General features: G+C 41.4%; 2 long non-coding RNA genes across 3 annotated transcripts in view; both read left to right on the top strand.

Moving 5' to 3' along the window:
* LOC131480963 (uncharacterized) overlaps positions 1-25,929 on the top strand; it is a 154,284-nt gene extending 128,355 nt beyond the window's left edge. Inside the window, exons 6-7 of one of the 2 annotated variants that reach the window (XR_009245921.1) lie at positions 16,923-17,059; positions 25,222-25,929. This is a non-coding gene — a long non-coding RNA (uncharacterized LOC131480963). The remainder of the gene's footprint in view (positions 1-16,922; positions 17,060-25,221) is intronic. The other variant, XR_009245920.1, reaches the window with a different exon arrangement.
* On the top strand, positions 22,533-25,033 carry LOC131480965 (uncharacterized). Its single transcript, XR_009245922.1, has 2 exons — positions 22,533-22,668; positions 24,759-25,033. It is a non-coding gene; the product is annotated as an uncharacterized LOC131480965 (long non-coding RNA).
* Positions 25,930-27,093: the final 1,164 nt, after the last annotated feature.

The following is a 27,093-nucleotide window of genomic DNA, read 5'->3' as shown; positions in this document are numbered from 1 at the left end:
TCTTGAAGCTGGCTTTCACCTATAATAACAAAAAACAAAATCTTCCACTTAGTAGGCAGTTTTTAAAAATTGTTTTAATGCTTTTGGAAAGAGCACTGACAATCTAAAAACGGCATCTTTTGGGACTAATACCCAACATGCACCTGTTTTTCCCTGTTTAATTTTACTGCCTTCATGATTACCAGTGAAGCTAGAAGGAATTTTAATCCTCCTCAATAAAATGTTAGAAGTGTTTATATGTATTGCTTTCTACTAATTTTATATCCATTTATATTAATAATGAAGTAATGTATTTTCTGTGAACACTAAATCTTTACATTTAGATAAAGCTGTTTTAAAATTTCTAATCAGGAGAAGATTCCTTTTTTTAAATTTTTGAGTCATGCGCATTTCCAAATATGGAAGTGCCAAATTATATTATAGGAAGGCAATTACTCCCCAAGTGGTACTGGTTTATAAGAAGTGATTGGCTTCTGAGGCCAAGCTCGAGAGAGTAACTGTCTTGAAATAGCATCAGTAGGAGTACTTCATCAAGTTCATGCGATATGGAGTGATAAGGTAGGCTTATTCTGGTACAAGTATTTTTTGAAAACTGTACATATAAAAGATCTACAAAAAATCATAGAGAACACATAGCTTAAGAAAACTATGTATAGATTTCAACATTTCTTACACCAAAATATATGTTTTGTTAATTTATTTTTCCTTTGACTTTTTGAAGTGTTACAGTTAACATTTCTGAGGGGGGCAGTCATTATGGCTTGGAATAATAAAGAAATCTGCCCAATTTTTCTGTTGGATGTTAATTTCAGGAGCCAGGTCCAAGCTGTATAATGTTTATTTAGAGGCTGCTCAATTTGCAAGCATCAAATTGAAAATCTATAACATTTACTTTGAGTGTTTACAGTAATGACTTACTGCAAATCTTTGATTTTGCCATAGCATGGTTAAACATAATTGTTTGAAATGTTAATTTTCTTATGTCCGGATGTGCTGTATTATTATTAGCCAGTGATTATCAGGGGGGAGCTATAGTACCTCACTTGCTGAAAGCAATTATTGGGAAAGCATACAGATCATAGCCTCTTCCATAGAAAACTTTTCTTTGGGGAGTTTCTCTCAGACATTCTTAAGTATGGACATGTCAGATAAGGGGTACTTGCATTCTTGGAATGGCTAATGAGATCCAGGATTGATTGAAGCAACATTGATTGGGGGAGGAGCCCATTGCAGGTGTGGAGGGGATCTGTGTGGTAATGAGGCCCGTTGTGAAGACAGTCCCTTCTCTCCATCTGTTTGTCTACTCGTTCCCACCATTGTAGGGTTCCACTCATTACTGAGTATGAGTGTCATTGGAATAACTTGAGAGCAGCTCTTCTCTAGGTCTCAGCAATCAGCGACTGTCACAGGGGTTTCAGCATCAGAATTATATTGTGCGTGATTCCACGATGAGAAATGCAGACTGTTTGGTCAGAGGAGGGGTTAGCCGGCTAGCTGTCTTGCCTAGTCTCTCTCGCAATGTGATTATTTTCTTTTGTAGTTTTGATGAATTGACGTTGGCTCATGTATTCAACAGGAATCTTTTTTTTTTTCCTAAGCCCCAGGGCTTCTGTTTAAAAATGCAGGTTAATTCTCAGAGGCTTTCAAAAGCATTTCTGCATGATGCTACTAATTAAGATAAGGTTATCATTTTAAGTTATACCAGGAATGCAATTAGGGCTTCTAGTGAAAACTGTAGCAATCAATTTTATACAAATTATTCAGACCTGGCAAGGTGGAATACAGTCTTAACAGGACAAGTGAACAAACTGTGATTTATTAGATATAATGCGAATTCAGAAGACACCTGAACACAGCATCTGTAACCCATCATGTCACCCACGTTGCTGGGAATCCAGCTCCTGTCTTAGGAGAAATTTAACAGTACGCCTTCCTTTTCCCATTGTTTTTAACTGGCCATTATTTTGAATTGAAAGGGATTTTTGTTCCCAGGTTTAAATGCTTTTGAATGTGAGAAAGTAGACACAAAGCACAGATTAGCTGGCCCTCTAGCTTATCTGGAATGACTCATGTCATGAAGTGGGTCGCTGGTCCCAGTTGTCATTCCTTTCTCTTTTGTGTGGCCCACAGAGTCCAGGTGACCAGCTGACAATGTCATTAACTAATTTTTCTGGTAGGAGTATTGGATGTTGGTTAAGAAAGTTGCATGTCATATCTGCCAGCTGTCAGTAATTACTTATTCATTGAATAGATACTTGTTTCCAAAGGGCTGCTGAGTGGAACAGCTCCTGAGGGGGTCACTGCCGGTCATCTAAGATCATCCATTAGGGCACGTAAATAAATAAATTACAACATTTGGGCTTTCTTTTTCTCAGATACCTTTTTCTAAAATTAATTAATTTATTTAGTTGAAAAACAGAATTATACAGAGGGAGAGACAGAAATCTTCTTTCCACTAGTTCACTTCCCAAAGTAGCCACAATGGTTGGAACGGAATCAAACCAAAGCCAGGAGCCAGGACCTTTCTCCAAGTCTTCCACATGCTTAGCAGATGCTCAGATACTTGAGCCATTTTCTGTTGCTTTCCCAGGTGCATTCCCAGGGAACTGGGTCAGAAGGAGGGTAGCCAGGTCATGAATAGAAACCAATGTGCTACCCCAATCCCTCTCATATATCTTTAAAGTGATTTTGACTTTGACTGGTCGCCGTTTGTTCCGTGTTGTTCCGTGTGCTTCCATTCTGCACACTGAATCCATTCATTCAGTGTGTAGTGACTGAGCTTTGTCGTTTAATGCACTGTACTGCGTAATGTGCTCTGGTGTCTCTTCAGAGAAACCTGCCAGGCCCACCTCCACTGGTAACACACGACATGATCTTCCCAGCCACTGTGGCTTTGCTTTGTAATTGAGAAGATGAAATTCCCTGAAGTAGTATCTCCCTCATGTTTTGTGTCCTCCACTTGCAATATTATGCATATTTGTAAAGCATTTTCTTTCTGTCTTATCTCATAGAAATTGTCACTTGTTACTCTGATTCTGTTACTGAATTCTTCTCTCCTTGGTCTCAGTCTTTCCAGTCTTTTTCATTCTTCTGCTCCTCTCTTCAGCCAATAAGCACACTTGAGTTTCGCCTTCATCCCACTTATTTACTCACAGTTACTAGGTTCTTGAAAGTGTGTCTGCATAGATTATGATTTTTTTCTTCCTGATTCCTTGTCTTCAACACCAGCAAATTCGTAGACCGGTGAATAACTGTGGCCAATGTCTCTTTCCACTATAATTAACTTGATTGATTGATCGATTGATTGGAAAGGTTTGGGAGAGAGGGGTCTTCTACCCAGAAGATCACTCCTGAAGTACCCTGTAACAGCTGTGTCTAGGCCAGGCAGAAGCCAGAAGCCTGGGACTTCATCTAGGTCTCTCACATGGGTGACAGGAACCCAAGTACTTGGGTCATCATTACTCCCTCCCCAAGTCTGCCTTAGCAGAAAGTTGGAGTCAAAGGAAGATACTGCTGTTGAACCCAGTCTCTCTGATATGCTGTGCTGTGCCTTAAACTGCAAGGCTAAAGGCCTCAAACCGCCCACACTCTGCATCCCCAAATTCTGCACTAACGGCTCGTAAATTATGAAAGGAGAAAATTCTTGACAGGCATTGTATTTGTTACCTTTTTGGAATAATCGAGGACTTCTTTTTCTTTTTTTGACATTTATTTATTTATTTTTTAAATGCACTTTTGCCGTTTACAAAAATGAAATCATGTAAATGTACATATTAATCTTTAATTTCTATCTTCATTCATTCAATATACAGAAAATTCACAACAAATCTGATTATCAGTCCTCTTGGGTTCGTTTTCCATTATATAATATTTTAATATCTGAGTTTGCATATTAAAGATTGAACCATTCTAGGAACTGGGGGCGTTGCTCAAACTTCTGTCTTGTGAAGAGTTGTGTTGTGAAGCGTGCACATCAAATTTCTGACTTTTCACCTCATCAGTAATAATCTGCCCTTTTCAGGTATTTGTGCCTTAATCTCTAAGCTTGATTAGATTTACCTTAGTCATGGACACCCATTTGTGTGTTGTTTTGTAAAAGAAAAATGCTAGTTTAACAAATGATTGTAATGCTAGAATTTGGATTTCTTATTATCCCCAGAAGGATTTTTTGAAACCTCAACTGTTGTTTCCTTGGTGTTATTGTATAAAGATGTCTCCAGGTGTCCAAGCCTGTCAGCTCTGTCCATGAATGAAATTCCTGCATATCTGTGACTATTTAGCATCATGTACCATGGTAGAAAATGCGCCCTGTTTTATATGTGCACTATATTCATTAATTCTCTCCTTTTCAAGGATTGATTGGCCCATTGAGGAGGTTGTGCAGTGTGCACTGATGGAAACACTCCTTTGAAGATTGTTTTATTACAAGGACAGATGGATAAGGCCTAGATAATTAGGCATGTCCTTTAGATGCAAATGCACTGGTCCCTGTCTTAGTCTAATTCTTGCCCACCGCAGCGGATACATTTTGGGTTTCTGCTCACAGCTGTCCTACAGGCCTTGAATCTCTTGTCTGTTCCATGCTGCTGCCAGCTAGATTTGCAGGTGGAACTGGCTATCTGCACTTCAGATATCTTCAGAATGGGCCTTGTACATATCAGTTGGTTATTTTTCTTCCTCTGTTAAATCAACTGTCATTGATTCAGCAATGACAATGCAAGCAGAAGCTTACAGCTCTAACCATTTTTTTCCAGAGCTTTTTCTTGTGAATCTTGTTATATATGAGTCCAAAGAATCCGCCACCTGGTCCCATTTTAATTATTGATGATATTTAAACATTGTTGCCAATTTTGTGGCATGCTGAAGAGGTAAATCCCAATAACTTGGATATTAGATAGCTTTTTAAGAGTTAAATAGAATACATTTACCAGCTAACAAATATGATTTATTATGAATAATTGTTGGCCAGAAATTTTCTATAAATGTACAACTAAAGAGATTGCAAAACTCCTAGATGCTAATCATAGTGCTCTCTGGGAAAAACCCAAGAGGCAGGACTGTAAAGCAGTTAGAATTTGCTAATCAGAAGAATAATCAAAGTATTGTGTCCTGTTTTGAGAAAGGCTCTATAAATATAACCAGGTTACTGACTTAAGAAAATACAGAAAGGAAAATTACAATGGCAAGTGTTATTGATGCCAATGTATGCAGTCTGGTGGAGAGGAAGTCTGGAATAAAAGACTTGGACGTTGTCAGTAAAGTTACTGATAAATTGAGCAACTATTGTGAACAAGTCATGTGCGAAAAGATTTATCTGCACAGTTCTCACAAACCCTGAAAAGGAATTTTGAGCTACTCATGCATTTTACAGTATCTCCATTTTATTAATACAGGAAATGAAATTTAGAGAGGTTGAGGGATTAGTTCTAGTCAGTTGTTTAGTGCTGAAGAATTCAACTAGAGAGCTGAAATTTGAACCCAGGTTCAGTGTGTCCAAACATCAGCCTCACCAACTATGGTGTGTGTCCTTCACTAAGACTACTTTCGCAAGCTCTTCTAGCTACCCACTAACACAGAGTCCTACAGCCAGTCAGATTGTGGATGACTTTCTTCCCTTCTCTGCCCAGTGTCTTCCTGACATATTGAGCAAGTCCCTTTATTCTACTCCCAAGCTCTGGGAATCACTGCTCTGGCTTTTATTGCCATCTACATTTAAAAAAAAAAAACTGTAGGATTCACCCATCTGTAGATGTAGCTTGTCTTGTGTAAAAATATGCATTTATCCCACTGACAAAAAATGTCTGGTTGATTTGACAGCTGCATATCTTACTGAAGTAGATGGACAATCTGATTTTAATGTGTCTTTTCATGTTGCCTTTTGGGCTGGAGAAAATTAAGATACTAAGTACAGGTGTTTGCCTGAAAATATGTTTTTGAAAATATGTTTTATAAAGGAATAAAAGCATGGACATATAGTCTTGTATCAATATGAACGTAGATATGAAATTATAACTAACATTAGAACTGAATATTGCACTATAGTATCATTAAATATAATTCAAATTCATATTGATAAAAATATAATGTTGGTGATCAAAAGCAGAAGCACATTAAAGTATCCAAAATCATACTAAGTTTCAGAGAATTTTTTTTGAGATTTATTTATTTTTATTACAAAGATATACAGAGAGGAGGAGAGACAGAGAGGATGATCTTCCTTCCGATGATTCACTCCCAAAGGAGCTGCAACGGCCAGAGCTGTGCTGATCCAAAGCCAGGAACCAAGAGCTTCTTTAAGGTCTCTCATGTGGGTGCAGGGTCCCAAGGATTTGGGCCGTCCTCAACTGCTTTCCCAGGCCACAAGTAGGGAGCTGGATGGGAAGCGGGGCTGCTGGGATTAGAACCGGCACCCATATGGGATCCTGTTGTGTGCAATGTGAGGACTTTAGCCACTGGGCTACCACGTTGGGCTCAAATTTTTATTTTTATAACTGTTTGGCACACAATTTACTGAGAGCCGTTTATTGGACACCTTCATTGGACTAGAAACTGGATCTAAGTTGGGACCTTGAGAAAAGTGTGGCATAGTCTGAACAGAAAGGATAGCATGTGCCAAGTGTCTGACGTGATTGGGAAGTGGCAGGTGGAGTTAGAAAGCAGGCAGGGAGAGCCAAAGCGAAAGGGCACCCACGTGAGAATGGTAAGAGAGCAAAGCAGGCAAGTGGGCGGGGCTGGATCTAGTCCCGGTTTCCACAGCGCGCATCACACAGAGCATCGTTTGCCTTGCTGGCTCTGCGTGCATACGCGAAAGTCTGTTCCCATCTGTCCCACTCTGACTGCCGAGGGAACTCGCACTATGCACGTAACCTTTTCTCTCCTGTCTGCTCAACAAGTCCCTCGCTAATGGATCCTTTCCACTAACTTTACAACTTGATTACAACTCTGCCGACTCACTCTCAAACGACCTCTGGTTGCCTCCCTTGCCCTCCGCAGGTTCAGCTGTGTCTCCTTTCCTTTGTGGGCATGGTTGTTGAACACGTTCCATGTCTTTACCTCCTGATTCCCCATTCACCCTCTCTAACTTAACTCCCATTTCTATCACTCCATCAACAGCTTTTTGTAAGTTCAAAGTGTTGTGATGTTGGGAATTCCTTAGCCAGCTTCACAGCAGACTCACTAAAGATCATCGTGCTTCTGAGCTTGTCTCGGCTTCTGCAATATGCCGCTGTCTCGTCCTACCAGTAATGCTAGCGGTATATACTCAATTCTCTCCTCAATCACTCAGTTATCCTCAAAATACCTGTTCGCTTACTCCCCACTGTTTCCAAATTGGATGTCCTCCTTCCCTGGCTTACTGCGAGGACTGATGTAACGTGGAAAGTGACAGCACAGGGATTGAATGCTTTGGGTTTGTCCTAGCTATTCGGCTGGGCGAAGTAAATTCTCAAGGTTCCCTTGTAAGCTAAGGAAGAATGATCCCAGTGTGAGACCTTCCTGTCTGGTTATTGTGAAGATAAGGAGACTTCCCACAGTGTTTAAAGGCATGTTTGGCAAGCAGGAGATGCTCCTTGACCACATGGCTGTAGTTGTGGATGAAGCATGAATTTGTATCAGCTACATGCGCACGTGTTCAGCAGCTTGTATACATCTCCCCTCTCAGATCTCAAAGTCTATCAAACTCAAAGGACCCAAGACTTAGTGCTTAGTATTTTGGTACTTCTTGCCCAGTAGCTACTCCTCCCCCTCCAAATAAAAGTGGTCTCTTCTAGTATTTCTTGACTCGATGTGTATCCTGACCATCTTGTCATTTGCTCAGGCCGTCAAGGTGGACACCACCCCCAGCATCGCTTTTGTTTGTGTTGTTTTCATTTTGCCACCAGACCTTTTCATCTTTTCCCTCCTTCAGTTTTTTAGCGTGTCCAGTGTAACCAAACTAGCTAAAGATCATCATCATGCATGTTGAGTTTTATGAAAACTAAGGTGTCCATGTTTTTTTCTTTAGTTATCACCACCCCCATGAGTTATGCCCCATGTTGCCGGCATTTGCCCCCTGCCTTCCCATGACTCTAAGGGTAATGACCACTCACGTGGAGCCCTGCTCAGCATCTCCCATCTCTCTTCCTTCATCTTGCACACCTGTGTGCTTTCTGTGACTTTCACACATCCTACTCTGCCTGACAAATAAGGGCTGATTTGTTCAGTTCACTGAGCCAAGTGCTCTCCACTGTCCCAACTACTGGTATCCATTAGATCTCAAATTAGACATCACTTTTTTTCAGGATGGTTCTCTAACCCTGTAATCTATTTTATATCACTGCAATATAGCCTCCCACACTTTATTCTTCTTCAGAATATGTGTCTCAAATTTTAATGTAATTGTTGAGGAGACTTTCCAGCAATATCCTCATTTTTGATGAGGGTATTGACTACAGTTGAGTACTATGAAAGGATCCAGATTGCAATCAATAGAAGGAAGGTGGATATGGTGGAGTTGAGGAAGATACAACCCTAAGACACTAGATGTCCGCTCGCAGTGGAATCATGGGAACAATACTTAGTTCTTTCAGTCACAATGTGCAACACCATGTGTGAAGTTTGTGAGCCCAGGAAGCCCACCTCACCTGAACCTTGTGTTCAGGATATTTGTTGGTACTCCATTGAGTAGCCTTGCAGCACCTTAACTACCCAGTCCCAAGGTTCCCAGAGGTCAAAGTGACAAAGCAGAGGCCAAGGACTCAGGTGTGAAAAACCAGTCAGTACAAATTGCATTGTTTCCATAAACTGTCTGATGTGGCCTAAACCTACAGGTGTACAAAGATACTCTTACCTCAGCCACAGACTCAGCGATGGCACAGCTGAAACCAGTCCTGGAGACCTTGGGATATGCAGGGTTTGAGCAATATAGTCGTGCCGAATTAACCCTTTCTCTTATGATTCTCTGTGGTATTAGTGTAATGCAAGGGGACTTCAGAAATTTGTGGGAATGGAATTAAAGATAGGTTTATGGTGAAGCAAAGAATTCTTGAAATATCTACATAGTCTTTTCAGTATATATAATATAATCCTTTTTCAAGACTTCTCTGTGCATGGGCTTCCAATCTTTATACCAAATTAAGCATATTTTAAAGCTCATTTTTCATAAATGTTTAAAGTACTCTCATAAACTCAATCTTAGCATGGTAACTAACAAAGTATTTTTGTAAATATTCGTAGAAAGGACATGCAAAATAAATTTTTCAGTATCTGTCTCTTTCCAGGTTATATTTCTGCCCTACTGCTTTCTTAGTTTTTCATTATGATATCTCAGTATGCATTTTTTATTTTTAACTGGTGCTGATGAATGATATATAGTCAGAGTCAAAAATATCAAATTCATTTCCCAATTGTATTCCTATGCGGAAAAGTTTTACACTACCTGTATTTTAAATTGTAAAACAGCATGTATTTTTTACAATTATATGTAGAATAGGTGCAGTTGTATAGCATGTTAGATGGTATCTCTTGACACCATCATAGTTATTTCTAAGAGGAGGAGGTATTGACCCAGAATCTGACTTATAAAATGCAGTAATCATGACAAAGTGAACCTGAAACCACCGACTACACAAAGGAATATTTGAAAGTTCATGAAAAAAAAATAGAATTAAAAAGCATGTTTTAATACATTTTGATATAATGCATTAAATTGTATCAATGCATTTGAAATCTGTGTGGAGCTCATAGTATAAATTTTCAATGTGCATTCTAATGATCTCTTATTTTAATGTTATTATTTTCTGTAATAAAGTTTTATAAGTATCTAGATTCCTACCTCCCACTCTCCTTCCTCCCTCCTCATTCTCTCCTCCTACCATTTTCCATCATGTTGTTACGATAGTGTAGTCTTTCAGTAGCAGTCAGAAGTCCTACATTCTGCTCTCTAAGGCTATCATAGACAGCAGAGTAAATATAGGTAATAGGAGATAATCTAGCAAATTATCAAGGTCTATTTAACGGTTTTGTTGGGAGTCCTCCCTTTTATTCAGGAGAAGAGATGTATAATGCCTTGTTCTTCACTTCCAGGTATCCTAGTCTCTGATATATAGTTCATTTATGAAAACATGTGTATATATTTGTTTACCATATCTATTTATTTTGTGTTTTGTATGAAGGTTTCTCTACATTGAGAGATCATATGATATTTGTCCTCTGGGGCTGGCTTATTTTGCTAAGCATAATGGTCACCAATTGGGACCACTTCATTGCAAATAATGGAATTTCATTCTTTTTAATGGCTGTGTAGTAGTCCATGGAATACATGTACCACAGTTGATTTATCTATTTCTCTTTCAACAAATATCTAGGTTGTTCGCAAGTCTTTGCTGTTGTGTGTTTTGCTGCAGTAATTACAGGGATACAGTTTGCTTTGTTGTATGCAGATTTCACTTCCTTTGAATATATTCCCAGAAAAGGGATAGTTGGGTCATTCAGGAGCTCAATTTTCAGTTATCTTAGCACTTTTCCATACTGACTTATGTAGTGACTGCACTAGCCTACACTCCCACCAACAAAGGAGTAGGGTAGCTTTTTCACTACATCCTCAACAGCAGGTGTTGTTAGATTTCTGAGTGTAGGCCATTCTCACTGGAAGTAAGTGGAACCTCAATGTGGTTTTTATTTGCATTTCCCTAATACCTAGATAACCTGAGCATTTTTTTCATATGTCTGTTAGCCATTTGAAATAGTTCTTTGGAAAAATTCGTACTCATTTTCTTCATCCATTTCTTCACAGGGTTCTTTGTTTTCTACCATTGAGTTTCTGAAGCTGTTTGTAAATCCTGGATGTTAGAACACTATCAGTTAGTAGTATGCAAAGATTTTCTCCCATTCTGTTGGTAATCTCTTCACTTTGTTGATCATTTCCTTTGTTGTACAGAAGCTTTTTAGCTTGATATAGTCCCATTTGTTTATTTTGGCTTTGATTACCTGTGTTTTGGGTGTCTTTCCTAAGAAGTCTTTACCAATGCATATATCTTGTTGAGTGCTTCCTATGTTTTCCTCTAGTAGTTTGATGGTTTCTGGGTGCAGAGTTAGGTCCTTGATCTTTTTAGAGCTGACTTTTATATAAGGTGACAGGTGGGGATCTTGCTTCTTACTTCTGCAGTCTGCTATCCAGTTATCCCAATAGCATTTGTTGAAGAGACCAACCTTATTCCCTGGGTTATTTTTTGTTGAAGTTAGTTCACTGTGCATGTTAGGGCTCACTTCTGGGACTTTTCCTCTGTTCCATTGATCTTCTCTATTTTTGTGCCAGTACCAGACTGTTTTGATGACCACTGCCCTGTAGTATGTCTTAAGGTCTGGAATTATGATTCCTCCAGCTTTATTTTTTTCTTCAAGACAGCTTTGGCTATTAGTGGTTTCTGGCATTTCCAGATGAACTTTTTTTTAATCACCTGAGAAACTCTGAGAAGATGTGTTGTTAGGATTTTCACTGATATCACATTGAATCTGCATGACTTTCAGTATCACTGACATTTTGATAAGATTGATTCTACCAAATCCAGGAACATGATATTTTTTCCTATCTTTTAATAACATCTTCATTTATTTCCTTTTTTAATGCTTTGTCATTTTTGTTACTGATCCTTTATCTTGGTTAGACTTATTCCATTGTACTTAAACTTCTTCTCTGCTGTTTTATGTAGGAGTGTTCTTACAAATTCTTTCTCAGCCATGGAGTTGTTTGTATATACCAAGGCCATCAGTTTATATTCATCGATTTTGTATCCTACTACCTTGCCAAAATCTCCTATGTGTTCTTATAGTCTCTTTATTGAATCTTTTGGTTCTTATATGTGTAGAAATGTGTAGTCTGTAAATACAGTTATTTTAGCCTCCCATGCATTGAGTTTTATCTTGTATGTTTTCAATAGGGAAAGAAAGTTCCCTGGAATTAGTGTACCTATCCCCATTTTCTCTGTAAAATTGAATAGTGAAATGTCCTCCTGCTGATCCTTAGTTTCATAACTGTTGAGGCCCTCATGCATCCAAGCACTTTGATCCACCCTCCACACCCACATTCTCTTCTTGGGCAGGAGTTGAAAGTGGCCAGGCTCATTTTAGCAATTAATTTAAATTTATCTTCATTAAAAATTCTTCTGTTGTGGTATTATTAGGTTATATCCCAAAGTGTAAAATAAATACCCATAAGTCTGTGCTTATATGAAATTTTTCAATAAATAAATACATGGAAGAAAAGAGACAGTTTTCCTCTGCAGAATTTCAAATTATTTATGTGTGCCCATAAGTGGGTAGAACAGAGTTCTGCTCTGTATGGGTGGGGTGTGCAAACAGTGACTTCCTTCCAAAGGAACCAGACGAGAGGAAGAGCGCCTTTGCTGGGGAGAAATGTGTCCACCACTGCCCCAGTCAGAAGGTTCAGGTTCATGGCAGCAAAGGAGGGCTTGTGGGTGAGCTACACCCTGATGCGGCAATGACATTATCAGAACAATGCTTTGTCAGAATTCCTCCCCTGAACCCAAAGCTCAGTCACCCCAAGAAAAACAAGTGGACAGTCTCCAGCTGGAGAACATTCTATCGAATCCTTGTAGCTCAAACTGCTAAAATCATAGAAAAAAACAAGAGGAAGGAAAAAAAAAAGAAAAAGGAAAGTCTAAGAAATAACCTAAGAGAGCATGACAAATAAATGTGATATCCTGGAACAAAAAAATTTAGGTCAAAAACTCAATAAAACAATATGAGCTTTAGCTAATAATACTCCATTGATTTGTTAATGTTAAAAATATGATAAACATATTAATGATAGAAGAAACTGGGAATCTATAGTATCTTAGCCATTTTCTGGTACATCTGAAAAATGTCCACATTTTTTAAACATTGAAATTTTCATTCTGTGATTGTTTTTCAATTTAATCTCATTCTTATTTATTGAAACTCGCTTTGTCGTAAATTCCACTTGTTTTTGCTTTAAAATGACCTCAAGTAGATTGGAGTTAGAAGTCTTTTTTTTTAATGCAATTGTCATAAGGTTGATTGTTTTCTACAGCAGGCACTGGAACCATTACATCACCATTTAATTTTTGAAAAATAACTATCTTCTGTGATTATGATTTCTTAAGATCGTGTAGGAAAGTTGAAATGTTGTAAGATGCTATGAGTCATAGGGTATATCCAGTTTAGAAGTAACAGAACAGAATCATTAGGTTCACTAAATAAATTGGCATAAAATTAAAACCAGTATTTTTGAGGACCTACATCCAGACAGTGTGTCTGTAAGACAGACTTTACAAACTTAGCCTGATTCATTTTTGTTTTTTTCTGAGGATATGATTCTTTTCTGTAATTACTGTTCTGTTTTCTCTGACAGGCTATCAAGTATTGGCTGCCTTGAGCCCTTGTGAATTGAGTTATTCTCAGTAATGCTCTGTGTTATGAGGGCAGTGTTTGAGTGGCTGTCCACTGTGATCTCGTTATTTGGAGCTTTACATAAAGCAGGTGGTTCATCTGATCGTCATTTTTCTGCATCCAGACTTTGCCATCTTTTCTTCAGCTGCTCATCATGCTTTGTCCCTTGCAGGTGTAGGGTCCTACATTTTGTCCAGCTTGTTTGGCCCCTCCCAATCTTTACTCTCGATGCTCTAAGTTGTGTTCGGACTTTGTCAAGGCTCTCCCTGTGTGACCGTGCATTTATATTTTTGCTCGAATTAATTCCCCAGAGGCTTTGCAGGAGCTAATTTTATTCGTTGACCGAACAACTCTGATTCCAATCAAAGGTGACGGTTACTTTCAGCAGGCGCCAGGCTAATGCCCGTAGCCAGAGAGCAGGCAGCCCTTGATCTGTGACCCCGTGATCCTAGTGCTGCCCAACAGTGCTATTTCTAATGACTCACATGCCTGGAGCTTGAATCTGTTGTTTGCCCAGACCTCTTTACCAGTCTTTCCTGATTTAGAGAATGTTTCGGTTTGATCTGCATTATGACTCTCATCTCAGGAACACAAGGTTTCTAGCCAAATCAGATCATAAGCTTGCCTTAGTTGCATGTTAACAAATCTGTCTTCTGGTGGTTATTGACTCTCTACAGATCTCCATTTCCTCATTTGAAAAGTAAGAATAATAATATAGAGGTACTTAAAAATGATTAGAAAAATGGAATTAAAAATAAGGTTATAGTGGGATAAAAATTTTGAAATCCATGCAGAGTTTTTTCACAGTAGTTTTCTGTGAAGACCTGCTTGGTGAAGATCCCCTGGCAGAGCTGGTATAAAATTAAGTAGAGGTGGGCATTTGACTCAATGATTAACATCCCCCATTGAGATTCCCACATACCATATCAAAATGAATGGATTCAGTTCCTGGCTCAGCCTGATTCCCATCTCCTACCAGTATAGATCCTGGAAGGTGGCAGGAAACACCTCAAGGTTTTGGGCCTTCACCACCCACATGGTACACTCGGATTTAGTTCCTGGCTTCTCGTTTTGACCTGCCTCAGCATCAGCCATTGCAGGCGTTTGGGGAGTAAACCAGCAGATGGGAGCTCTCTTTCTCTCTGTAGTAAAACGGATGGATGGATGGATGGATGGATGGATGGATGGATGGATGGATGGATAGATGGATGGATGGATATATAGATAGATAGAATGTTTCTGAACCTCCTTTACAAAGGCTGGTTCTGTATCATGTACGATGAGATATTCTCATCAGTGTTATGGCTAATGGGTTTGTTGGCTTCATCTTATTATCTCACCGATTCCTGATTTCTGCTGCTCCCAGTCACGGCTTAGTCTCACAGGTTGATTTGTATATTTGCCTGATTTTCTAGTCAGTGTTGCCAATGATCTGTGTTATCTTTCAGTCTTTGTGTGCCACTTTAATTTTTAAGATGCCGATCTTTAGGTTACTAATAGAATAGGGCTCATTGTTGGAAACATGTGATTAAAAATGTTCTTTTTCTTTCTTAACATTTGGCAGTCTGTTTCCTACAAATTATCTGAAGAGACTTGGGCAGACCCGGATGGGATCTGCCTTTGGTTTGGTTTCCAGGTGGTAAAAGGGAGAAAGAAGGGAGACAGGATGCCAACTCCAGGGCACCTCGTAGCCTATGTTTGCAACCAGTCTCCCCACTTTTTGATTATATGACCTTGTTCAAGTTACTTTACTTCTCTGTGGCCACAATTTCCTCATCTGTACAATGGAGATAAAAAATAGTGTCTAACTCAGCAAATGTGGAATACGCAGAATGTTGCCTCTTGTATAGCAGGTAATAGCAAATTGTCCAAGGAACACTACAATGGCTCAGGGAATAAATCCTCGCCTTGTGGCATTCCGCATGGGTATCCATTCAAGTCCCAGCGGCTCGGCTTCTCATCCAGCTCCCTGCTTGTGGCCTAGGAAAGCAGTCAAGGACAGGCCAAAGCCTTGGGACCCTGTATCCATGTGGGAGACCTGGAAGAAACTCCTGGCTCCTGGCTTTGGATCAGCTCAGCTCGGGCCATTGTGGCCACTTGGGGAAAGAATCAGTAAACAGGAAGACCTTTCTATCTGTCCTCTCTGTAAAGCTGACCTGCTTTCCAATAATAACAAAAAAAAATTTTTTAAATCCTTGTACAGAATTTCTTTTTCAAAAAAATTTTTAAGCTTTTGATCTCATGGGATTCATTTTATATAAACTGTGCTTTGAGGCAAATGGTAACAGATATTAGCATCTCTTTCGTGTCGTTCTGGTTTTAGCATTTCTTTATTCCCCATGTGTCTTTACATTCCACAGACACCATAATGTCATACACTGATCTTGAGTGAATTAGAGAAGGGGGCATTCGATACAAAGGGCCTTGCTTCAACAAGGACCGTCTCACTAACAATAGTAACCCTCCTCTATAGTTTGAAGGGGTTTTGGCATCCTGGACATGGGCATTTTAACTATTTTGAAGGGTCTTCTACAAGTCTTGCCTTCCTGTTTGTATGGAGACAGGGTCATTTGTGCTCATTACATCTGAAGTATCTTGATAGCCAGTCAACCAATGTTGACAACTTTGGTCACCTTCAGTGCTAATAGACAGTTTTCTACCCAGGTATGTGCACTATGTGTGTGTGTGTGTATATAATGATACATTTTAATAGATATATATAAATTTAAAAATATATATTTTAACAGAGATAGGAGGAGATAGAGAGAGGGCCTTCCATCTGCTGGCTTGCTCCCCCCAGTGGCCACAATGTCTAGAACTGAGCCATTCCAAAATTGGGAGCCAGGAGTCTGTTCCAGGTTTCTCACATGGGTACAGGAGCCCAAGGACCTGAGCCATCCTCTACTGCCTTCTCAGACCATAAGCAGAGAGATGGATCAGAAGTGGAGTATCCAGAGTACAAACTGGTGCCCCATATGGGATGTCGGTGCCATTGGGTGGAGGATTAGTGGGTTGCACCTCCATCACTACCACCCCAGCTGTATTTTGCAGATATCAAAAGTCATCTGTCCATGTGCACATCAGTGCTTACATCTGTGCAGTTATGTGACTGTGTCTTTTATTCAAACCTGCTTGGAGTGCTGCATGACCATACTTTTTCAGCCCAGATGCTAGTGGGAATATTCCTTGCCTGACAGAGGCAGTATGATTGCCCTGGGAACTGTGCAGTAAGACATCTAAGAATGAGAGAGAGTACAGGGTGGTCTCATGTCACACCTATGGGATCCTAGAGTATATAGTTTTATGGGTCAAAACTGGAATATCTTAAAAAGCCAAAAAAGAAAAAGTGGTGCTGCTTTTCTGACATATAAAAACTGTGTGAGTCTGAACTCTTGAAAACCTTCTTGCTTCAGAGGGGCAAAGGCTAGGCCCCAAAATAGAAAAACAGAAAAACCTACATTATCTATTTTTATTTTTTAGTACTTTGACCAGTGTGTTGCATGGTCTCCTAACAGGAAAAGCTATTCATAACAGAGAAGAGCTATTCTTCTCTTCCCGATTGATGTTAGGAGGGCTGGCTACATCTTCAGATCTCACCATGGAGTTAATCGTGCTCGAACACAAGATCCTAGGAAGTGCTGGTATTCCCTAGGTATGACTACACGTATCATTTCTTCCCGTTTCTCTCAGAGTGCAAATAGTAGCTCTTTGTGAATCCTGCCGAGTGCCATCAAACCACTCTGTTGTCATGGCTCTGGGTTAAAAAAATGAAGGAAACCAGATCTTTTCAACCTAAGGGTTCTCCCTGTACAGTTAATTAAAGACATGTTAAGAAGACATTTGGATTATAGGAAAGTGATGATATCACATGATGACATTTATTCCTTATCCCGTGGCTCTCGGTAATTGGTTCATGTATTTGAAACAGGTATTTCATCAGAAGGTAGAATTCCTGAGTTCCCAGCCAGAATTAGCCCACTTAACTAGTTGGCATATTTTTATGTATATAGCTCTGAACTTCAAAATATTCTGGTGAGTGAAGATGCCATTGTATGACTTATTCTGAGACACAATTGAATGCAAAATGTACTTCATTTCAGTGTGGGAAACTGTAAGGGATTAGTATTTTAGTACTTTATTGTGTTAAAGAATAGATGTTTTAAAAAAACAATCTAATTAAAATTTCACTGAAACATAAAACTGCTTGCTTGTGGTTCTGAGTGCTTTTGTCAAGGTTCTGTCTTTGCAACTAAGGCAGCTCAGGCTTAGGGAATAGCAGATCAACAAATGCACTTCATGGCCAAGTGGATTCCACAATGTGGAACATTTGACTTCCAGCTCCATGTCCTTCCTACTAAGTCAGGCTCTTTCAGGTAACCAGAATTATTTCATTCTATGCATTGTTGTTGGGAATGAAAAACAGTAGGTATATCCATCGCCTTCTAATGATATGCTATAACTAGGCAGTTAGAATTCAGGCAAGCTGTAATTCTGTACCTTGTAAAATAGTGCTGTTTCTTTTACTATTGGTTTGGCACACTCACTTTGCCAGGATGCACCTAACATGTTCAAGTCCAGTGCACATGCGCAGACCTCATCTCTGGTTCCTCTTCTGTATCCAGTGGAGGTACAACCCTGCTCTTTAAAAGGAGAGAGTTCACTTTCCCTTGTGAACAGTTCTGGAATGGAGCTTTCTGCCTCTCACAGATTGTGTCCTAGGTCTGTCTCTCTGTCTCTCTTTCTCTCTCTCTCTCTCTCTGTCATTTAGGGGTCCACTCCTCTTTGGCCCACTCCTGTTGGCCCAATTCTCTGGCTCACACTCACTGCGTCTCAAGCGTCACACCACATTGTATGGCACTGGCCACTCTTATTTTTTGACAACTGTGGAGAACACCCCCTACCCAACAGAGCACCCTCATGGGCCTCTCACCCAAGGTCGAGGTTTTTGGTTGAATTCAGCTAACTGAAAAGTCCCAACTGCCCATCCAAGTTGAATGGCCTTCCATTCTCTGTGTAAGGCAGCACATACTCATATATACCTACGGGTGAGTTTATTGCTTCACTGTGAAACAGACTCTGTTCCTAGTACTAGTACATGGTACTAGTCTATATTTAGTGTTTCTCTCTATGTGCAGGAAGCAAGAATCTGAATTGGAAATTCATATATTTCTTGCCAACAACACTAATACCTCATACCCTCCCATGGAAGAGGTATGAGCATTTATCAATGCTTCCGTGTGGTCTTCACAGTTTAGTGCTTCCTTCCTTTAAAAAATTTATTTTTATGTCAAACACAGGTTTAGAGAGAGAATGGAGAGAAAAATTTATCTTCTGGTTCACTCCCCAGATGGCCACAATTTCTGGAACTGAGCTGATCTGAAGGCAGGAGCCAGGATCTTTTGGGTCTCTCACGTGGCACCTGGACCATCCTCGGCTGATTTCCCAGGCCATAAGCAGGGAGTTGGATAAGAAGTGGAGTAGAAGGGATCCTAACAGCCGGGACGTCCTGTACGGGATGCCAGCACCGCTGGTGGAGACTTAATGTACTATAGTACAGCACCAGCCCCCACTACTTCCTTCTTTCTTATTTTTTTAAAGATTTATTTTATTTTTTTTATTGGCAAGATAGATATACAGAGAAAAGGAGATATAGAGAGAAAGCTCTTCCAGCCACTGGTTCACTCCCCAAGTGGCTACAATGGCTAGAGCTGAGCCAGTCCAAAGCCAGGAGCCAAGAACTTCTTCTGGATCTCCCACATGGGTGGCAGGGTCCTAAGTCTTTTGGGAAGTCTTGTTCTGCTTTCCCATGCCATAAGCAGGTAGCTGGATGGGAAGTTGGAGCAGTCAGGATACAAACCAGCACCCATATGGGATTCTAGCACATACGAGTATTTAGCTACAAGGCTGCCACACTGGGCCTTACTTCCTTCCCTTTAAAAAAAAAAGTTTTGAATACTGCAGAATCTTTTCGTATGTGATAAGCACAAGTGAGAGCAAAACAAAAACAAATAAATACATAAAGATGTTGAAGATAATAGCAGTGTGAGTTAGGTGCAAAATGTTGACAGAGGTACAGGCGTCCTTGATACAGTGTGCCGCAAAGCAAGCAGTGGCATATCAGGCTACAGTGAGGTATGCTCTTCTAGAATGAAGAAAGTAGCATTTTTACTACACACTGTGAGTCCTTACTTTCTGTTTTGTGTGACACAGTGTTCGAAACAGTACTGATAAGCCAGAATACATCTGTAGGCTGTGCAATGGGGTGTGGAATAGAGTTGAAGTCACAGTGTGATGGCGAAAGAAACAGAAACTATTCTGTGCAGAGAAAGACAACCTGGCCAATGATAGATGCCTTCTAATATCCAGTGGACCATCACGTGGAAGACATGTGACCCTTGTGCTCCCAAACTTCTAAACTCAGGATCGATCAGCAGAAGATAGAGAGAGGCTTCCACGGCCATGGGATCCAACCTTCTGGTCCAGGGCTTTGCAGTAATCAGGCTGTTGCAATGGTCAGATGGAGTGGCCTGCCTCTCCCCACACTCCCCACACACTGTGATTTCTCTCACTGGAGGTGTTCTCTGTGAGCCTGTGTGATTAAATGGAGGAGATATTTAAAAGGGCAGCATTCACAATTTAGATTTGCCGTCAGACCTCATGACCTTTGAGGTGCTTTCCAGCACCTGGGGTTTCCTTGCTTCTATTTCTATTATGTGTCTATGCTGGGTATGTGTCACATTGTTTGAAGCAAGCACTGAGAATGAGCAGGAGCGTAGTTTGGAATGTTGATGGCGCTCACATCTATTTTGCGTTTCAATTTCTGGAAGCAGTCTTTGTCTTTGAGGCAGTTTGGTCCCTGACCTTCTGAAACATTTGGAGTCCGGCCACACTGTCTTTGTTTACTGTAAAGAGCATGGAAAAACTGACTTCCTGACAGTTCTCTGCAAAGCCTAAGGTCAAACCACTCACAGGTGTACAAACACAGTCCTTCCACCTTGAACTTGCCACTTGGCCTCTTTGAAATGGACCACAGTAGTAATGCCTGGTTATAGAAAGGGGAAATCAGCCCTCTCCCAGCAGCCAGCAATTAGTCATTCTGCCAGTCTGCTTTGTGAAGAGCTAATCTTAATTCAGCAACCATTTTGGTGGGGTTAGAAAACAGGGCATGTAATTTTAAGTCCTCTAGCATCTTGCTAACCAGACCAGCGTGCCCTTCTTTTCTCTATACTGTCATTTCCATTATTAATATTTGCTAGACTTGCAGGGGTAAAGCATAAGCCATGACATTCTTACCTACCTGAAAGATAGTCACACTCATTGAATATTTGTTTTTTTAAAAAATGAAGATTTATCTAATATTATTTGACAGATTTGTAGAGAGAAGGAAAGACACAGAAAGGTCTTCCCATTGGCTGGTTCGCTCCCCAGATGGCTGCAGCCGCCAGAGCTGAGGTGCTCCAAAGCCAGGAACCGGGAGCTACTTCCTGTGGTCTCCCATGTGAGGTACAGGATGGCAAGGATTTTAGCCATCCACTCCTGCTTTCCCAAGCCATAAGCAGGGAGCTGGACTGGAAGTGAAGCAGCCAGGGCATGAACCAGAGCTAATACGGGAGGATTAAATTGTTGAGCCATGGTGCTGGCCCCCCATTCATTGAATATTCCAGTCAAGCAAACTATCTCCTTTACGATAAAGTCTCAACATGGCTTAGATGAATTGGCTTGCTTTTAAGAAGCCATATCCATTTTTCACTAACTTCTACTGGTTTTTTTACTATCACCACATGCAGTGGCTCTCCATTATCAAAGGAAGGGATGTGGCTTCCTGGATCAGTGTCTGGAAAGTTCTTTAAGGGTCCAGATAGCATTTCATTCTTTTAACCCTGCTTAGCCGCTCCTTGTAACCCATTTGTGTGAGTGTCCTTGCATTAAGCAGTGATGTTGTCTATATTTATCTTGTTACTCGAAATGAGCTTTACCTTTGCTTCTTAATATTTCGAGATTAATTAGTATGGTTAATCCAAACAAATATAAATAAAAATATTTTCAATATAAATTCTTCTTTAGTTCCCTCTCCCCTTTTGTTTTGTCCTCTACATATAAGCTGACTCTTAAAATACCTAAGTTATCTAATATTGCTCTTGAACTTTACTTAGAGATGATATCCTAGCCTTCTTTAAGATATATCAATCTTAATTCATTACTACTGATGAAAAAAATTATTAACACTTTTCCCCCATTATGAGGCAATAACACCCCTTTTTACTTTCAGAGCCAGAAGCAGTATATCGTATTAACCGTCATTAAGTTTGCAAATAGTGTGTTCATTGATATAGTATTCTGCTTGGCTAAGTTTGCATGAGGAAGCTGATAAACTTCAGTGGGTTCTTATTTTGCTATTAAGAAAAAAAAATAAGACTGCCAGAGTGCATTAGCACATTTGTTTTATTGCCTTGATAGTGACGTATGTCAATTAGGGAGCAGGCCTGGACTGGATGGGCATGCCCACCAGAGGGGATGGATCAAGGTGCAGAAGCACAGTGGTGTCAGACAGCCTGACCAAGGATGATCTGAAGAGCAACACTTGTGGTACCAGGTGGGGGGAAGCAGGTGCCCCAGAAAAATGAGGCTAAAGTAGAGACAAAGTCTGCTGCTGTCTGTGTGATGTCCTGATGGAGAACAAGCTACCTGTACCGCCTGGATACTTTGTGCTCTGTTGAGGTCATACTGATATGTGGCATCTTTTCTACCTCCACTGCTTCCATGTGTATTCTTTCATTATTTTAAAAAGTCAAACAAGCATTCTACAAGCTGTTGGCAAAATAGCTTAATGACCTATCTCCTGAGCTCAAGCAACTATTTTTCGTATTTACTTTCTTGTTTACTCAGTCTGTAAAAACCATGGAGTAAACTTTGCCATCTTCATGTTCCCTCCTTCCCAAGAGTTCCTCAGTAATGTCATGTCTTTCTTCATTAAGCCTCCACATTTATCCCAAGTCTGCTGCCAGTAGCAGACTCAAGCCAGCATCCCCATGTAATCAGGCTGGTCTACAAGCCTCTTTGTGACATTCCTGATCCTCAACTTCCTGCCATCCCCACGACTCCCAGATACAGACACCACACTCAATAGGCCTGGGTCTGGTGGATGTTTCCATGTCTGCTGAGGAGCAAGTGAGGCTTAGCTTTATCATATGGCTCTCCTCAATTAGTCCCCTGATACTAAAATAATACTTGATCCACGGTGATCCCTCCATACACCTTCAGGTATGTTCTCAACTCTATGGTTTTCCTCTCACTGTTTGTGTTCAAGACAGCATGTTGGTTAAGAGCTTGTGCTTGAGACATGATATACCTTACCACGTAGTTGCTGTGTGGTTTTGGACTTCTTTAATTTCTCTTTTTGCTTATTTCTAAACAACTGAAAATAACTAAAAAAAAAAAAAAAAACTCTTCCCAGATGTGTTAAGATTAAGCAGATCCATATATCTAAAGTGCATTGAATATCTTAGCAGATAAGTATGCGTTTTTGGCCATCACCATTGCTAATACTGTTAATATCCAAACTGTACCCCCACATTTCATAACTCACTGCAAAGCCTAGTAGGCCCCAGGAGCTTTCCCAGACATTTAGGTAGATGTATTGCTCCCCATTTTGTCCATCGCTGACACTATTTATCCAACCTCCATTTAGCAGGTAGAATTAGGCCTACTTATTAATTTTATGGGAAAAAGAACTTCAAGTAATGGCTAGCAGCAGATGATAAAGAGTTGGTGTCAATTGTAAAACTAGCAGACACTCTGGATTATACATTCTCCAAGGCCATAATAGTTCTTCATGAGTCTTTGTTTTTCTTAGAGTACTCTGTCTGCTTAGTAGCAAAAATAAGCTAACTATATATATTTTTTTCTTTTCTTTTCTAGTTGGGTGGAGAGTGTATAGAGAGGATTCAAAGTCGAATCTGAGAGCAGTGTAGCATACAAATGTGGAGAATGAAAGAGCCCTCCCTGGTTTTGGACAAAGTGTGTCTTGACCACCGTGGACATGGTGGCTTAAGAGGACCAGTTCAATGATAGGCTGCTGGCAGGAAGGAGGCCAGCGAGAAGGTCCCAAGTGTGAGGGAATTTTTGTCCTTCAGGGTAGTTTGTAAAGGAAGTATCCAAAAACGTGGCAAATGAGGGAATGGAAAGAGATGGGTGAACAAGTGACTGCTCTATTTCTTCCTTGTTTAGCTGTTGTAGTATTCAAATTGGGAGAGAATTATTTTGAAAAGGAACTATGATGTGTGCAGTTGCTAGACCTTGGGCTCCAAAATGGCCAGACCCCTCAACTATGCACCCCTCAGTGTCTGGGAACAGGTCTGGAGAGCCACAGTGCAAGGCTCAGTACAAGTTGAACAGACTCACAGCCACTCTCCTTAATATTTACGTGTTAGATAAGACCCATTGTACAGTTACCATCATCTGTTAACAGCTGTCTCTAGTTATCTGACATCATCATTTTGTTTCCCTAAAAAGACATCCCTCTCATATCTTGGAAAAGATGTAGCAAATAGGCAACTTATTTAATTCTCCGATGGCTGATTGAATCTATCGTTCCTCCGGCTGTCCATCCTGCGTGTCTTAGCATATGGAGTACAGTATTCCTAGCATTCCAGGACCTCAGGAGAAAGGTACCTGAGCTCCAGCTCTCCCGTGCAGGGAAGTGGCAGCATCCATGTGGCTTAAGGCCTCCAGCTGCAGCCATGAGCAGCATTAGAAAAATGTCATCCCTGTATGCCGGCCTGAGATGCCACGCAGCAAAGAAGTGACATGTCAGTTCAATGAAGCAGAAGCTGTCACTGGTTTTCAGTGACGACTAGTAAGAATACTTGATTGCTGAGTGTTTGTGTACCTTTAAATACATAATTGCTTTGTTTAAAAAAAAAAAAAAGATGGTGAAAGCAGTCTCCTTGCTTCCCACTAAGAAGGGACGAGGTTTTCCCATTGGGTGAATAATGTTGCCTGTGCCTCTCGCGGACAAGAGGGAGTGGTCTTGGTAAGCATCTGATTAGTCTAAAAATAAATTATTCAGCATGCAGGTTCAGATACAGATTGCAGGGAAAGATAATAGAATTGGTTTTCCAAGCCCGATCATGCTATGAAGACATGGTGTGCGCTTTTCAGGAATCCACTTAAGTGGAATGAGCTTCGACTAACACAAACTAGGAATAATACTGCTGCCATCCAGCTAGTGTGTGCGGTACAGCATGCTTGGAATGGCTTCAAGTATCCCTGGTCTCCCTAGTCTAGATAAGTGTGCATGTGTAAAAGTCTGCGCGGATCCCCCACGCATTTCTTCTCATTGTTCTTTTAAGGAAATTTCCTCCTGGCAGCGAGAGCGAGGGGCAGGACTCACTGGAGGTTGGTCTCCCTCTTACCCCCCACCCCTCTGCCTCACGGAAGAGTTGACCACATCAGCAGCCGACTCCGCTTCGTCATGTGCCTGCTCATGTGATGCTGGCTCTGCGGCACCTCGGCGCGTCAGCCTTTGTGACTCGGCACTCATGGACAGACAGTGGCTCGGGGACAGGAGAGATTTTGGAGGGGGCGGGGAGGCCAATACACCGAGAAATAAAAGTCGCACGAAGTACTCTGATCTCTGTCTTCTTTTTGTTTTTTTGAAATTTGATTTTCACTCATTTTTTAAAAATATGGTTTATGTCTGTTTTTTTTTTTCCACTCCCGCAGGCGCCGAGCTGCGCTGTTTTGTGTGTATGTATGGTTTTTTTTTCTTTTTTCTTTTTTTATATTCTGAAACCAGACCGTCTTTCTTCACAGTTCCAGGGCTGCATCGCCATGGGTACGCCGAGCTTTCGTGGGTTACCTGAGCTGCTTCTGTCATCTCCTACCCGGGCTTCGCCAACCTGCGCCCCAGTCCGGACCGTGTGCATCTGCCGCACTGCGCACGAGGAAGACCTGCTGGCCAAGCTCCGGCCAGGGTCTCCTCGCAGCTGGATGAGGAGACCTGGAGGGTAGGGCAAGGCTACAGAAGACCCAGGGTGGGACGGCTAGGAGAACGCAAAGGACCCGGGAAGGGAGAGTTAGGAATACTACACATGCAGTACCCAGCAACGCGTGCACCCAGTTCGGCCTCTCCCAGGGATGGGTGCGGGGGAAACAGCCCAGGCTGAGATATGGTGGCATTTTACCCGAGAATGGAGCTGAAGACGGATAAACCAGGTATCGGATGTGTCTGTCTGACGAGGCAGAGTTGGAGAAATGCAGAGTGAGGGTGCGCGTGGAAAGCAAGAGAGGCCGAGTGCGGGGTGATTTTTCTGCTACTCACTGCACGTTCTCATCCTAGGGAGGATGGCATAATTTATAACCCGGTACATGGATGGAGGAACTGTAAATTGCAGTCTGGATGTCCCCGGGGCTGTCAACGCCGAAACTGATGAGCTAGGTGGCTGCAACAGTGTCCCCAGAGATACAGCAACCTTGCCACATGGATTTAAATGCATGTGCGTGTGTGTAGAGCCGTGGTGGACGGGGGGAGGGCGGATTTCTCATCATTTTACACAGGAAGTCTGTCCCTTTGCTGGATTGGACTTGATTGCAGCTTGTGTTTTCAGCTCCACTTCAACACCCACTTCCTGACCAGCCAGAAAGCATGGCAAAGGCAGCTGCATGCAGAATTTGCTCCCAAACATGACAGCAAGCCCCTCAGTATTAACTCCTTGAAGTGCCGAGTGTGCCGTGCGTTGCTAGCCATGATTGCGGGATTTTGTTTTCTTCTTCTTCTGCAAATCCCTGTAAACACAGCTGTATTCAGTATGGTGAAAAAGTCTGTCCTGTAAATAGAAATCTGATCAATTTAATCAAAATAAATGCATCCCAGATGACTTTGAGACCAGCTGGCTACCACAGGCTTCAGATGCTAACTGCTCAGTGGAGATGAATACAGTGATCTATTTACATGTTTTAGAAAGTCAGGGGTAGTCTATGTTTTAAACAAGAGAAGCTTTTCCTGAGGATTAGAGGTGGTCCTAGTGGCTGTCAGCTAATGTTTCCACACAGGTGCACACATGCTACTGATGCGACCTGGGAGTTGGCCGCGTTGCATTTTGAGGGGTGTGTGCCTTAAGCAGAGACTGGCCGTGGTCACCATGGAGAAAACTGGCCTCTGACTTGCTGCTGGGGAGAGCTGGGCAACTCCCCAGAGCCTCTGGTGAGCTGGGTGTGAGTGCTTGAGGCTTGCCGGAGATTCAGTGGGCTGTGCTTGGATGCTGGGCAATTGGCTCTAACCCTCCCTCCCCAGTTGTCAAGGGGAGCTCTCCTGGGCCGCCTGTCTGCTCGTTGCACTGTTTGTTACCCCTTCTACAAAGGAAGCTCTGTGTGCTGGATTATGTTTGGCCAGCTGTTGATGCATTCCTATGGGTGGGGCTGCCTGAGGATCTTGTTACTGTACTCCAAGCTATAGTGGAGTGTGTGTGTGTGTGTGTGTGCCCTCGCAAGTGAGAGAGGCAGCCAGTGAAAGAACCTGAGCGTGCTGGCACCTTCCTCCAGCTAGTCCTCGTGCAAGTCCAGGAGGGCTGAAGCTACCATGAAAAGAATCCAACAAGAGGGAGTAAGAGGCTGTGGTGGTGGTGAGGGAAAGAGAACGAAACTGCAAACCCGTAAGAGAAAACCAGAACTTCAAAGCTGCAGAGA

This window comes from Ochotona princeps, chromosome 1 (assembly GCF_030435755.1).
Source record: "Ochotona princeps isolate mOchPri1 chromosome 1, mOchPri1.hap1, whole genome shotgun sequence".
In the NCBI taxonomy this organism is placed as follows: Eukaryota; Metazoa; Chordata; class Mammalia; order Lagomorpha; family Ochotonidae; genus Ochotona; species Ochotona princeps.
This window is presented reverse-complemented; position numbering and strand designations above follow the sequence as displayed.